This window comes from Molothrus ater, chromosome 3 (genome assembly GCF_012460135.2).
Source record: "Molothrus ater isolate BHLD 08-10-18 breed brown headed cowbird chromosome 3, BPBGC_Mater_1.1, whole genome shotgun sequence".
Lineage (NCBI taxonomy): Eukaryota > Metazoa > Chordata > Aves > Passeriformes > Icteridae > Molothrus > Molothrus ater.
In genome coordinates, this window is record NC_050480.2 from 32,857,684 (window position 1) to 32,869,824 (window position 12,141).

Here is a 12,141-nt window from a genome sequence, read left to right on the forward strand (position 1 = left end):
CTGTCCCAGCTCAGATGTGAAGCAGTGTGATGGTTTTTGCTCACACTAACAAGGCCCCAAGTTGGTTCCCTGTCCTGTGCTCCACAGGGCTTTTCTTCTTTTGTTTGTCCATGCAGGACTGGTGTGGGGGTTAATCTGTGCAGGGAAAGTGAAGTTGGCTGTCTTGCATGTCTGTGTTCATATGTATACAAAGCAACAATTTTTGTTATGGGTATATTTCTTCTTGCCAAAATAATTGTATCGGTAGAGCCGCTCTTGAGTAAATGCAAATTTATCATTTATCATTATATTTCCTTATTCCTTATGCTGTTTAGGAATAAACTGACCAGAATAAATACTTTCACACCAAGAAGGCCATTTGCTGTAGCCATACTGTTGAAATTACAGTGGGATAACTATGTTTACACAGTGGTAAAAAATGTGCATTTATGTGGCTTGTCTGTCTGTATCAGCTTTGCAGTGCTTTTGCATTGTGGGCACATAGTGTGTGTCTATGGCTTTCCCACTGAATCACTGTATCAAGGAAAAGAATAAAGTTTGTATTTAGAAATCTATTATGTCTTGTGGTATAAAAAGGTTGTGTTATCAACTACTTCAAGCTAAAGTACTTTAAACCCCTCTTGCTCCCCAATATTTGTCAGTCTTCTGAATTGTAACATTGATTCTTGAATGACTGCTTGAATGAGGCTACTTCAGTGATGCCCACAGTTTATGGTGTTATTGCAAGTGGGTAAAACAGAAGATTTACTAAAAAGAATCTAATTTTGGAGAGCATGACCTCATGAGTGGCTGTTTACAAAACTGCAGAGCTGCACTCTTTTCTGTGAGTCTAATGGGTCCTTTTAAAGACAAAGGACTGGTGTTAAACTCTGTAGCTCAGTGAGAGGGTGCAGGGGGAGACTTTTGGTTGTGAGAAATCAAAATGCTATGATATACTGGTATCTGCAAAAAGCCCTTTAGAGAGGGCTATTGCAAGCTGCATTTGCTGGGTACTAGGTCACAAAAGAATCAGGGTGGGAGCATGAAGGAGCAGTCTGCTTGAGGCTCAGAGAGTGTTGCACAGGTTTGTTATGAGCCCAGGAGCCCAGGAGGCCTAAACTGATAAAACTAGGCAGCTTGAATAAGTCCCAAAGGGATCAATATCTTTCAGATTGAATTAAAGTTTCATTTTGTTCTGAAGCTTCAACAGGAATATGTTTCACTGTGAAGGAGCTGGAGAATTCTGTAATTCAAAGAGGCAACCCCAGACATGCCAGATCAGTTGGTCAGCTTAATTTTAACTACACTACCCAGTCAATAAGGCTTCCATCCTCTCTTGTTTAAATCCGCTAAAAGCATTTCAACTGAGAGCAGAATCTTGTGATGTTGGAAACGAAATTCTGAGTTTTATTTTCTGGACAGTTTAGGTTATTTAAAATTCCCAATATGCCAAATGTGTGAGTGTGAGCAAATTTCCAGAATGGAAAAGAATGACTTCTCTTTCTGCAAATGCAGGGTGAGGGAGCATTTGGCCTGCTTGTGCTTTGCTGCAGGTGGCTGTAGTAGGGCAAAAGAAGCAGATTAATCTCTCTGTTATCATTTGCTCTGGAAAGAAAAATATATTCATTTTTTTCTGTATGCAGACAGAGCTCTCTTCTCTCCTGTCATCTGTCTGGGATAAAAGAAATACAGTTTGTATCTTATTCTTAGAGGAGCCCATGTACATTTTAAGAGTCAAAAGATTTTTCTGGGTAGCGTTACCCCTTTTGTTTGTGATATCTACCATGGACCCAGGAGACTCAGAGACTGCAGTCCCTTTGGTGTCATGGAAGAGCAGATGAGATCCTTGCTAATTCCTCTGATATTCCTCTCCCCTGCATCCCTCACTGTCAGCTGTATTTCATCAATATTGAACAGGAGTTACTGGCACTTGATTCAGGTGGAACAGAGCTGCAAATATTTGTGCTATCAACAATTCACAAAAAAGATTGAGATCCAAGTAAAATCAAATAGCAAATGCATTTTCCTGCCTTTTTATATGCGACAGGATGAGTTTAGAGAAACATTTTTGCATAAAAATGTTGAGCTGTTTTAAATAGCTTATTTTTGCACTTCCAGGGGTATTTTCAGAAATTTGCTTTTGCTGAGAAACAAATTTTTTCAGTGTATCAGTTTGTCCAACTACCTGAGAAGTGCTCTCAGAAATGAAAATTAATTTGCTTTCACTGAAATTTGAACAGGTAATAAGCAGAAAACTGCAGATTAAAGGCTTTACAAGTCATAAATTCTGCTTTTCTTTTTTTCTGATGGTGCCTGTGCCACACATCTGCACAGTTCAATTCTTCCTGGCAATGCCTTACTACTCTGTGTGGTGTATTTAATTTAATGAATTTTTTGAATGTCACTTTACTGGAAATAGAAAAAAAAAAGAACAAAAGGTTTGTTTTAAAAATATCAGCAATTGCCAAGACTAATAGTGTTTTCCAGTTTCATAATTTTTCATAATCATTCTGCAGCATGATTAAAGTAGGTTAAATATTAAGGTCAGCTCCCAAAGGAGGTGGGGTCCAAGCCAGCAGAATGCTGAGCATTCCTGCAAGAGGCTGGGCATGTGGGACTTCCCCTGCAAATGGTAGGATATGAGGACATTTAGTGTTGTGTAGAATTACTGCCTGAGTCTGCAGCTGGTAAAGAGAGGAAGTCTTATCACAAAACATTGAAGGTGATGTGGGTCAAACTTGTGTCAATTTTTTTTTCTCAGCAGGAAATGTGGATTTCATTGAAGCTTAATTCATCAGCTTCTGCTGATTAGCTAACGTCCTGCCAGAAAATCAAGAAGTTTTGGAATCTGTTTTGGTTACAGCCTTGCAAAAAAAAAATAGCTTTTACCTTTTTCAGTTTGGAATTGTAGTTTGAAATTTTTCCATTTATATTTAGATTAATATTCTAAAAATTAAAGATTTATTTTTGAATTTCATACATTTCTGAGACTGATGCCAAGTGATTCTGTTGAAAATTTTCAGAGAAAGTACATTCTGAAAGAAAAAATACAGATTTGCATTAACTTTTCTTTCATAACAGCATTGGATCACAGAGGCTGGAGGGCACCTCAGGATGTTTCTACCAACTTCCTGCTCAGCTGTGAGATCAGACACGTTGCCCAGGCTTTTACATATCTGGGTCTTAAACTTCCCCAAGCACAAAAACGTTCCCAGTCTTGCTTGGCTGCCCTCAGGATGAAAAAGCTTTTCCTTATACCATGTTCAAATTCCTCTGGCTTCAATATATGCCCACTAGCTCTTGTTCTCCTTCCACACCCTGGTGTGGAGCACAAGTCCATCATCTGGATACCCTCCTTGGAGATACTGGTGGGGATGCTGTTAGGCACCTCCAAAAACACTGGAACTATTTGTGTGAATGTGCTGGGAAAATCCAGATTAATTTATTATTTCCCACCATTCATGAATTTCTTTATGCTTCAGCCTAACTCTAGGAAGTTGGGATCATAAATTTTTTTTCTTTTGTGTTGTCTACTTTGCTTATAAGCTGTTGGGACTGTACTGATTTTAGTCTGCTAAGAGGAGGACCTCAGACTTGGACCCATAGCATGTTATTTATAGTAACTGTTGTGGTCTCCAGTAGCTGAAAACAACTTGTATCAAAGAATTATCACCATCTCATGGTGGGGGGCTTAAATAAGTACAAGGCAAAACTAACAGGAACTCTTAGAGGAAATATTTTTTACTACAACAGGAGATGGCTTGTGAGAGCTGGGCTTAAGTGCATTGAGTTTCAATGCATCTGTGTTGTCAGAATAGTTTACCATTTGTATGCTGGTGTTATTTTAAATGTGCTGACCTCAAAAATATTGATGAGGCAAAACGCCCTGTAATACATACCTGCCTTTTAACCTTTTTATGGTTCTGCCAACCGGAAAGTTAAACAATGACAAAATGGACTGTGAATCTGTGTGCTGGCTGCTTTTTCTCCTGGTGTTATGAGAGGTTTTTGCTGAATGGGACAGATATGAAACAGAATAGCTTTCTGCACAGTATGTGGTCAGGCTTTAGCATTCAAGGTAATAGAATAACTGTAATCATATAAGCTCCATAAAACTTACAGCTAAAGGATTTTCTTTATGTGATTTTGAGGACTGTTATTAAATGGCCAGTGGTTTGTGAGCCCCACATTGCAAAGTTCCTGTTAGTGATGTTTTTGAGCTGTCATGACTGCTCATGAGGAGAGCCAGCTAGGGGCTGACTAACTAGGAGTCCAGTCCAATGGTTTGTCATTTCTTGTGTTAGCTCAGACATAGGGAAAATCTGCCAGCTATTACTTTGGGAGCTTTCATGAGAAGGCAGTGTGTCTGTACATTTATAGATTTAATATTTTACAGTTAACAACTGTAAGGTCTTTGCATATTTCTTGTTGTACACAATAACACTACAAGGATAAAACAGTGCACGTCTCCTTCCTTAGTACTTGGTGGCAATGCTGGCATCTTGCAAAATAAATTATCAGTATAAATAGACAGTACTTCTTAACACCCAAAGGCTGAGCTGGATGGAGCCTGTTTCTGACCCTTCCTTCGAAGATACTAGAGCCCTTGCCCTCACCTCTGTGTGACTGAAATAAAGGCTACTCTGGTCTGAAGAGGGTTGTCAAGTAACCATGGTGGTAAGTGATAAAGATATTAATTTGAGTTATAGTAAATATATATGGTTTTCTAAACTAGTGCTAAACATCTTTTATTTTAGCCAAGTATAATGGGTCAGCTTGCTTCATGCATTAATCATGCAGTGACACATATCCAATTGATCCTCTGAGCTTTTCAAGAAAAGGACAATGTAAGCACTGTCATCTGTCTGACTACCAATTTTTATTAAGCCTTTTTTCATTGAGAAAAATAAGCTAGATTAATAATAGAAACAACATTTTTGCACTCTTTCTTTTAAAAAATCGACTACTTCTTTCTCTTTGTTGTTTGATTGCTCAGCATATTTTCATATGGTTAGGTTCTTCTGTTGGTTACCAAAATCATTCTTTTTTTCTCTAAAAATGTAGGTTGATTATGTGTGTTTGCAGTCAATAACACAGCAGAAAAGGTGAATCTGGTAATTTTTATCATGTATGTGGCCACTGCCTTGTTTGGTAATGCCTGAAATTTAGGAACTAGACTAAGAAGAGAAGAGAATGAGGAGAAAAAGAAATCAAAGTAATCAGAAATGATCTTTCTCTAAATGTATCAAGATATTGAGTCGAGATGTAGTTTTCTTGATAGGTACTCTTGAAGGACAAGGGCTTGAGCTCCTGTAGAAATTCCAAATGCAAGGGTTCATGTGAGTTGTTACGCTCTTTGACAACATTACCTTTATGTATGAGTGCTAATGAATGGTCCTGTTGCTAACGGCAGAAATACATCTGTCACCAAACCAAGGTTTTCCAGGAACTTATGGGTTAGATAAAAAGATCTCTGCTGGAATACAGTGCTACGTGGTGAAGAGAATGTCGTGAATCGAACAGGAATGACATGAGTAGGGATTTGTTTCAGATCTCCTTCTCTGAAACAGGGAATTTCCCCTCACATAACAGCTGTGCAGAATATGTGTCCTCTGTCGCTCAGTACAGTTGTGTAGAACTTGGAGCTTCTCATTAAGCTATTGGTCTGCAAGCATATTCCTCATCTTTGTTTTGGTGCAATCCTGGAGCAGCTCTGTTGCCAGTGAATTTACTCAGCTTTGAAGCTGATATAAGAACATGGCTGTGCTGTTAATTTCACAGTTTGCCTGTGTGCCTCAGCTTTTATAAGACCTATCCTGAATAAAGTTTGAAGTCCTATTTTGTCTCTTTAAGAATTAAATAAGTTAAAAATAATGAGTTTCTTGGCAGTTACACTTCAGTTCCTGAGGAGAGTGCAGTCACTAAGGCACTGTGGCCAAAATATCTGACCTGCCACCCAAGATGTGAAAGATTACAGCCTGGGACAGCTTTATTGTTGCTATGAAATTGAATGCATGCATAAAATAAAGAGAACAATAAGGGGCAAGTGTTTACTGGGCATTAGAGACATGTTTATTATACCTCCTACAGAATAAGCAGAAAGCTCAAATTATCTCCAGATTTTAAAGGCATTGTAAAATAATTAAACACAAATACAAAGATTCTTACTGGAACTACAAGTTCTGAAAATGTTCCTCTGAGGATTTTTATTTCATTCCTCACATATCTTACTAGGCTGTAACACCACAGCCCTGGGTTTGGCCACCCTGAGAATTAAAGTGGAATAAAGTTGTTCTGATTCTTGTTTATAGCTTCTAGCTTCCTGTTAGAAGGCAAGGAAGGAGGACTGAGAAGGGACATGGCAAGCCAGCTGCAAGATTTATCACTCTGTCTTTTTGCTTTCACTCTGGGTGAGAAAAGCTGTTCCATGTAGAGATATGACGAGAAGCTCCTGGAGGCTGTTCCTGCTTCTTGAACAAGCTTCCCAGGTGGTACCCCAGGATGGCAGCAGACGGTGGAGGGGTGGCAGAGCAAGCTGTTAGCTTGTGGGCTAAACAGCCTCTAAAGCATCTTTCTGCTCCTTGCTTTGGGAGATGCAGGGTAAGGCATGGCACAGAGGAAGCCACGGCTCCCGGCCAATTCGTTTCCTTCCTGATAGAAACATGAGATTCATATGAAACCACATTTCATACCACATGCCTCAGACTTTAAGGCTGGGAAAGATCTTGCCCTAGTAATTCAGGCATATTAGCCATATAGCCATAGTCAAATAAGTATGATTTAAAACACCCTTGGCACAAGCCCATTTAGGAGGTTAAAGCAGTAGCAGCCAAGCCAAAATAAATGTAAGGAAAGAAGCAAGAGAGGGGAAGGAAGTATGCAAACAGGGCAGTGGCAGGTGTGGGGTCTCCCCCTTTTCGTGGTAATTGTCAGGTCAATCTGGCTGTAATGTCACCTTATGGAGCTGCATCACCTGTGCAGGTGAATGGAAGAAATAGAATCAATTTGGTGAAAATTCAGAGAAGGTAGGTTAGATCCGTATAATCAGAAAATGTGAACATCCCATTTAGTGCACTCTGTCTAGTCTGTATGGGCAGCATATAGGTGATATAATTCAGTAACAAAAGATCCTGGATGAAACATTGTTTAGTGACCTTGTGTAACTGAAAATCAAGACTGGCTTTTCTTACAGAAAAGGAATCTGCATGGTTTTAAGTTTTCTGTATCCCATTGGTTTTTACCTTCCAGCTACAAGAGGACTTTTATATGATATGATGACTCATTTAATATAAACATATTTACCCAAAGCAGAAAACATGCTTGGAAACCACGTTGGCAAACATTTGAGTTGGAAATAATCAAAACTAATGGCAGGGTTCCAGGATACCTTTGTTTGACATTCTATCAGTGTTGTGGTTTAACCCCAGCCAGCAGCCAAGCCCCAGGCAGCCACTTGTTCTCTACCCACCAATGGGACTGGGAAGAGAATGGGAAGGGTAAAAGTGAAAAGATTTGTCTTATCTTTGAGATAAAGACAGTTTAATGGGGAAATCAAAAGCCATAGACACAGGCAAAGCAAAACAAGGAGTTAATTCAGTGGTTCCCATGGGCAGGCAGGTGTTCAGCCATCTCCAGGAGAGCAGGGCCCCATCACACATAATGGTCACTTGGGAAGACAAACTCCAACATTCTGAACATTCCACCCCTTCCTCCTTCTTCCCCCCACTTGATATCCTGAGCATGATGTAATATGGTCTGGGATATCTCTTTGGTCATTTGGGGTCACCTGTCCCAGCTGTGCCCCCTCGCAGCCTCCCATGCACCCCCAGCCTCCTCACCAGTGTGGGGGGCTGAAGGACAAGCAGCAAAGGCCTTGGCTCTGTGCAAGCCCTGCTCAGCAATAACAAAAACATCTCTATGTTATTTTCACTGTGTTCAGTACAAACCCAAAACACAGCCCCACACCAGCCACTGGGAAAAAAATTAACTCTACCCCAGCTGAAACCAGCACAGGCAGCTAACTAAAATACTACACAGATTACATTTTACTTTGTAGGTGACAGTCAAAACTTCTGCTTTTTTCTACAGGGAATTATGTCTTAGGTTAAAAAAAAAAAAGAAAAAAAGAGAACATCAATACAGCTGTTGTTTTGAGGGTGTGGCTGGTTAAAGGGGTCTTTCACTTATAGGGGCTCAACCTGAGACCATATGATACGAATGTTACAGGTCTATTTTATAACTGGTGATATAAATGCACAAATATGCTTAGGGAGTTTGCTCAAAGACTGATTTCCAGACAAAACTTCCATCTCTTTTCCAACATACAGTAAGATGCAGCAGGCAAGGCAGCTTTGGGTAGGTAAAGGTAGTGTTTTAATTGCTAGGGAAGGTCATTAACCTGCTTGGGGCTTGACCAACAAGTCTATAATCAAGGTTCTGGTAAGCCATCCCTTGCATAGATAAAGTTCACACCTTACTCCTTGAATGGTGTACCCAGCCAAGATTATTTTTATTATAAAATGGACTGTATATCTCCAAATAAAGAAGAAAAATAGATTTTTAGTTCAAATTAGAATTGTAAATATTTACAATGAATTAATACATAGCTGTTTAGCATCCACAGCTTGTGAGCAATTTCCTCTGTAGAGAATAGGATATGGAAATGAAATTTCACTTCCTATTTTGACAGAGAAATTGATATGCCAGCTCAGTAGCCTCTATGATGGAATTTTGTTTCCAAGGGTAATAAGTACTGGATGCATTTTAGTGTAGTATGAACATAGTGTAGTATGGAATAATTATACAGAGATACACACCTAAGGAAATCTTTTCAGATATCACTGATGATGGAGTGTCTCAGTCAGTGTTACTTATCAATAATCTTTGCTGGCACAAGTGTGAATAATATTTTATATATCCACCTAATATATAGGTACAGAAGCTTCTGAATCTAATGAACCTAGTGGGCCTACTGACCTCTACTTTGACACTCCTAAAATTTTAACTTGGATTGGATGATGTGTTGCTGAAAAAAAATCTCTTTAATCAAGCTAAAAAAGCATCCCTTGAATTTTATTAGCATTAATTTAGAAGCCTGAGTTTGAAAATCCTAGCCTGCTTGTAAAGTTATAAGGTTAAAAAAAAAAAATCACCATTTCTGCAGAGGTGGGGTATGAAAAATGAAAACAATTCTGACTGCCCAAACATATACATAATTAAAGTTTTATTTTAAAAACCAAAAAGCAGAGAACATCCTTTCAAGAAATTATCTCAGTCTTTGCTATGGATCAGGTGGACTTTCAAAGCCGTTCCCCTTTCCTGCCAGGGCAATGTATTAGTTTTATTTGGATTGAACTTTAATTGGCTTTCTAATGTCCCTCCTGCAATTTCAACTCTTGATCTTGTGATTATTTCCTCTGCCAGAAATCTTGTAAGCCTTCAAAAAGTCTCCAGCTGCTTGTTTGCATCAGGACTCTCAGGAAAGAAATAGTCCAAATTATCTGAAGGCGTTAATCCAAAGTATATTAGCTAAACTGGATTAAATATGCATTCATTTGGAAGGTAATTCAGTAAAATGACATTAAAGACAGTTCTGTTGTGAATGAGTATGCTCACACAGTGGTCTAATGCAGTTTAAATTATGCCCTTCGAAAATTGAATTTGGATCAAGTTCCCTGTGTGTCTCTGTGGACACAATCCCTACCACAGCCATACCACACACAGTGGGGAAGTGGTTTGCAAGGCACTGGAGCCCCCTGCACACTCCTGCATATTCCATAGCTGATATCACTTGGCTCAAGGGGGAGCTAATACAACCTGGAGCATGATCAGCTCATTGTCAGTACATAAAGCCATGCTGCCATCACTGCCATCACCATTACTGCGGCACTGTGCAGAGTCTCAAGTGGAAATCAGAGCCCTATTATACTAGATATTAAATGAAAGAAATAAAATAGCTGGCTGCTGTACAAAGAGCAGAGCCTAAAGAGCTGCTGGCGGAGCTGTGCAGGCTGTGAGCTGCACTGCCCTCAGGTCTCCCAGGGTCCAGCCTGGTGCTTTCCCTGAGGAGCCTGGTGATCCAGAGAGTCTGCATGAGAGAGCCAGGCCTCTGACTTGCCTGGAAAGGTAAAAGATGTGATTTTCTGACCTCCTGTGCTGGATCACAGGGCCAAATCAGTATCAGCTGGTATGACCAGCTGTGTTTGGAGCAATGCTAGCCACTCGGGCTGAAGGATTTTGCTCACTCAAATGTACTCACAAGAAAGCCACACTTTACGTATTTGTGTCATATTGCAGCCTACATGTGGTTATACTATCCTTCTCTTCCCAATTAAATGCTCTGGGAATTACCTGATGCTTATTGCCTTTTTCATACCCTTCAAAATTCAATCCAGTCTGATAGGGCTTGTAAATGGTTCTCTTGCCTGCCAGGCATTGATTTCTTTTACTTGGGGAAAAACAGAAGAAGAAAACATGAACTTCTGAGAAATAGTTCATTGCTTTTCATACATTTTGCCAGTCACAGGCCAAAAATATAAGGAAAATGCAGGTTATTCCTTTTTGCATGGAAAAAAAGTATGCAATCTCAAATGTTATAACTGTCAAACTATAATATAAGTCCAAGATTTTGAAAAGGCCAGGTACCTCCAACAATGTGCTTTCTTTAAGAAAATGTCGGCTGTGTGCTTGGTTGGGTCAAGAGTGGTTTGTATTACACTGTCAGCTTTGTAAAAAGAGCAGCAAATTCTGGAGGAGCATTTAGTGGCAAGACGGATAATGGCTCTGTCTGTCAGTCAGTTAAGGAAACAGCTTTTAGGAAATACACCAGGGCGTGAGTCAGAGAGACCAGATAGATGACCATAGTGGATGGAGCCACTTCCTGTATTTCCAACTGGACTAATGAGCTTTTACACATGGGTAAAGCTTTCAGTATGTTTGACCAACACTTATATTTTCAGTTGTTGAACGTAGAGTACAAGATTTCTCTTGAAATAATTTTATAGTGAAACTAAGATGTACAGAAGATCTTGATTCAGCATGGACAACTTTTTAAAAGTGTTAGTGATAGACAGTGTGGAAACAGACATTATTGAATCCTCTCAAACCATGGAAATATTGCAAGGAAGGACAAGGTTTGACTAACACATTTTGAGTATTTTTCCTATGAAAAAGAAAGTGTGTGCTTACATGAGAGGGACAGTTTATGAACTGCAGTCTTTAGGTCAGAGTAAAGACAAAGGACAAGGAGGTGGTACAGAAGCTTCTGAGTTCTAATTCTGTGCCAGGTCAGTTAAAATCTCCTAGTGTTTTTCTTTTATTGGAAATAAATTTATCTGGAAGTGCTTTGCACTTGTCATAGGCTAAAAGAATACACCCTGGTGGTGCACACACTGTACCAGCTGCCATATGGCAATGTCATACCAAGCAGTAATTTGTCCATGTGTCTGAGACACCTGATACAAACACAGGTTACTTGCATATTGAAATGTGTGCATATGCACATGTGTGTGTATATTCAGTCCTTCTTCCCTGACTCCTTTGGGTAAAATGATGTCATTACTTTTGTAAGTTTTGAGTTGGATAATATAAACTGATACCAGTACAGCTAAAGCTTCTTAAAACTTAGCATTTAGAATTGTTGTTCTTGAGTGTCACACTTCAGCCAAGCGAGGGGAGCCACTGTCAGCACAGATTGCTTTATACATATATTAACTCCCAATTTGTCTGCCAAAGCAAACAAAATTGTTCTATGCATCTCTCCTTTGAGTTAGTACTCCTGCTGACCTGCTCTGTTTAAAGTGTTCTGTTTTGCAAAAGGAAAACCATGGGACAGCATGATTAATATTGATGTTATCCCTGGGCAGTGCAGGATGCAAAAGTCTTGGAACAAACCAGCTGTTACAAAGATTTGAATGTCGCATTATCTCTCAAAATAAAACACTTCGCAAAACAAAAGTACTGAATGTTTCTGCTTTGGAAAGCGTAACTTTTTCATCAAATGCTATACAGAATTCAGCATTCTTATCTGAGAATTCTGTACTAATATAAAGAGTCTTCACTGCTTCCCCTGCTTAGTGGTTAATGCAGCTGGAGTTTGTGTGATTGTCTCCAGCTCATCACAGACAGCAGTATTTTCACTGGTCAGCTTTTGTTCAGCTTTTA

General features: G+C 39.5%; 1 protein-coding gene across 1 annotated transcript in view; it reads left to right on the forward strand.

The window, feature by feature from the left end:
- Positions 1–12,141, forward strand: part of KIF26B (kinesin family member 26B) — a 277,053-nt gene that overhangs the window by 157,947 nt on the left and 106,965 nt on the right.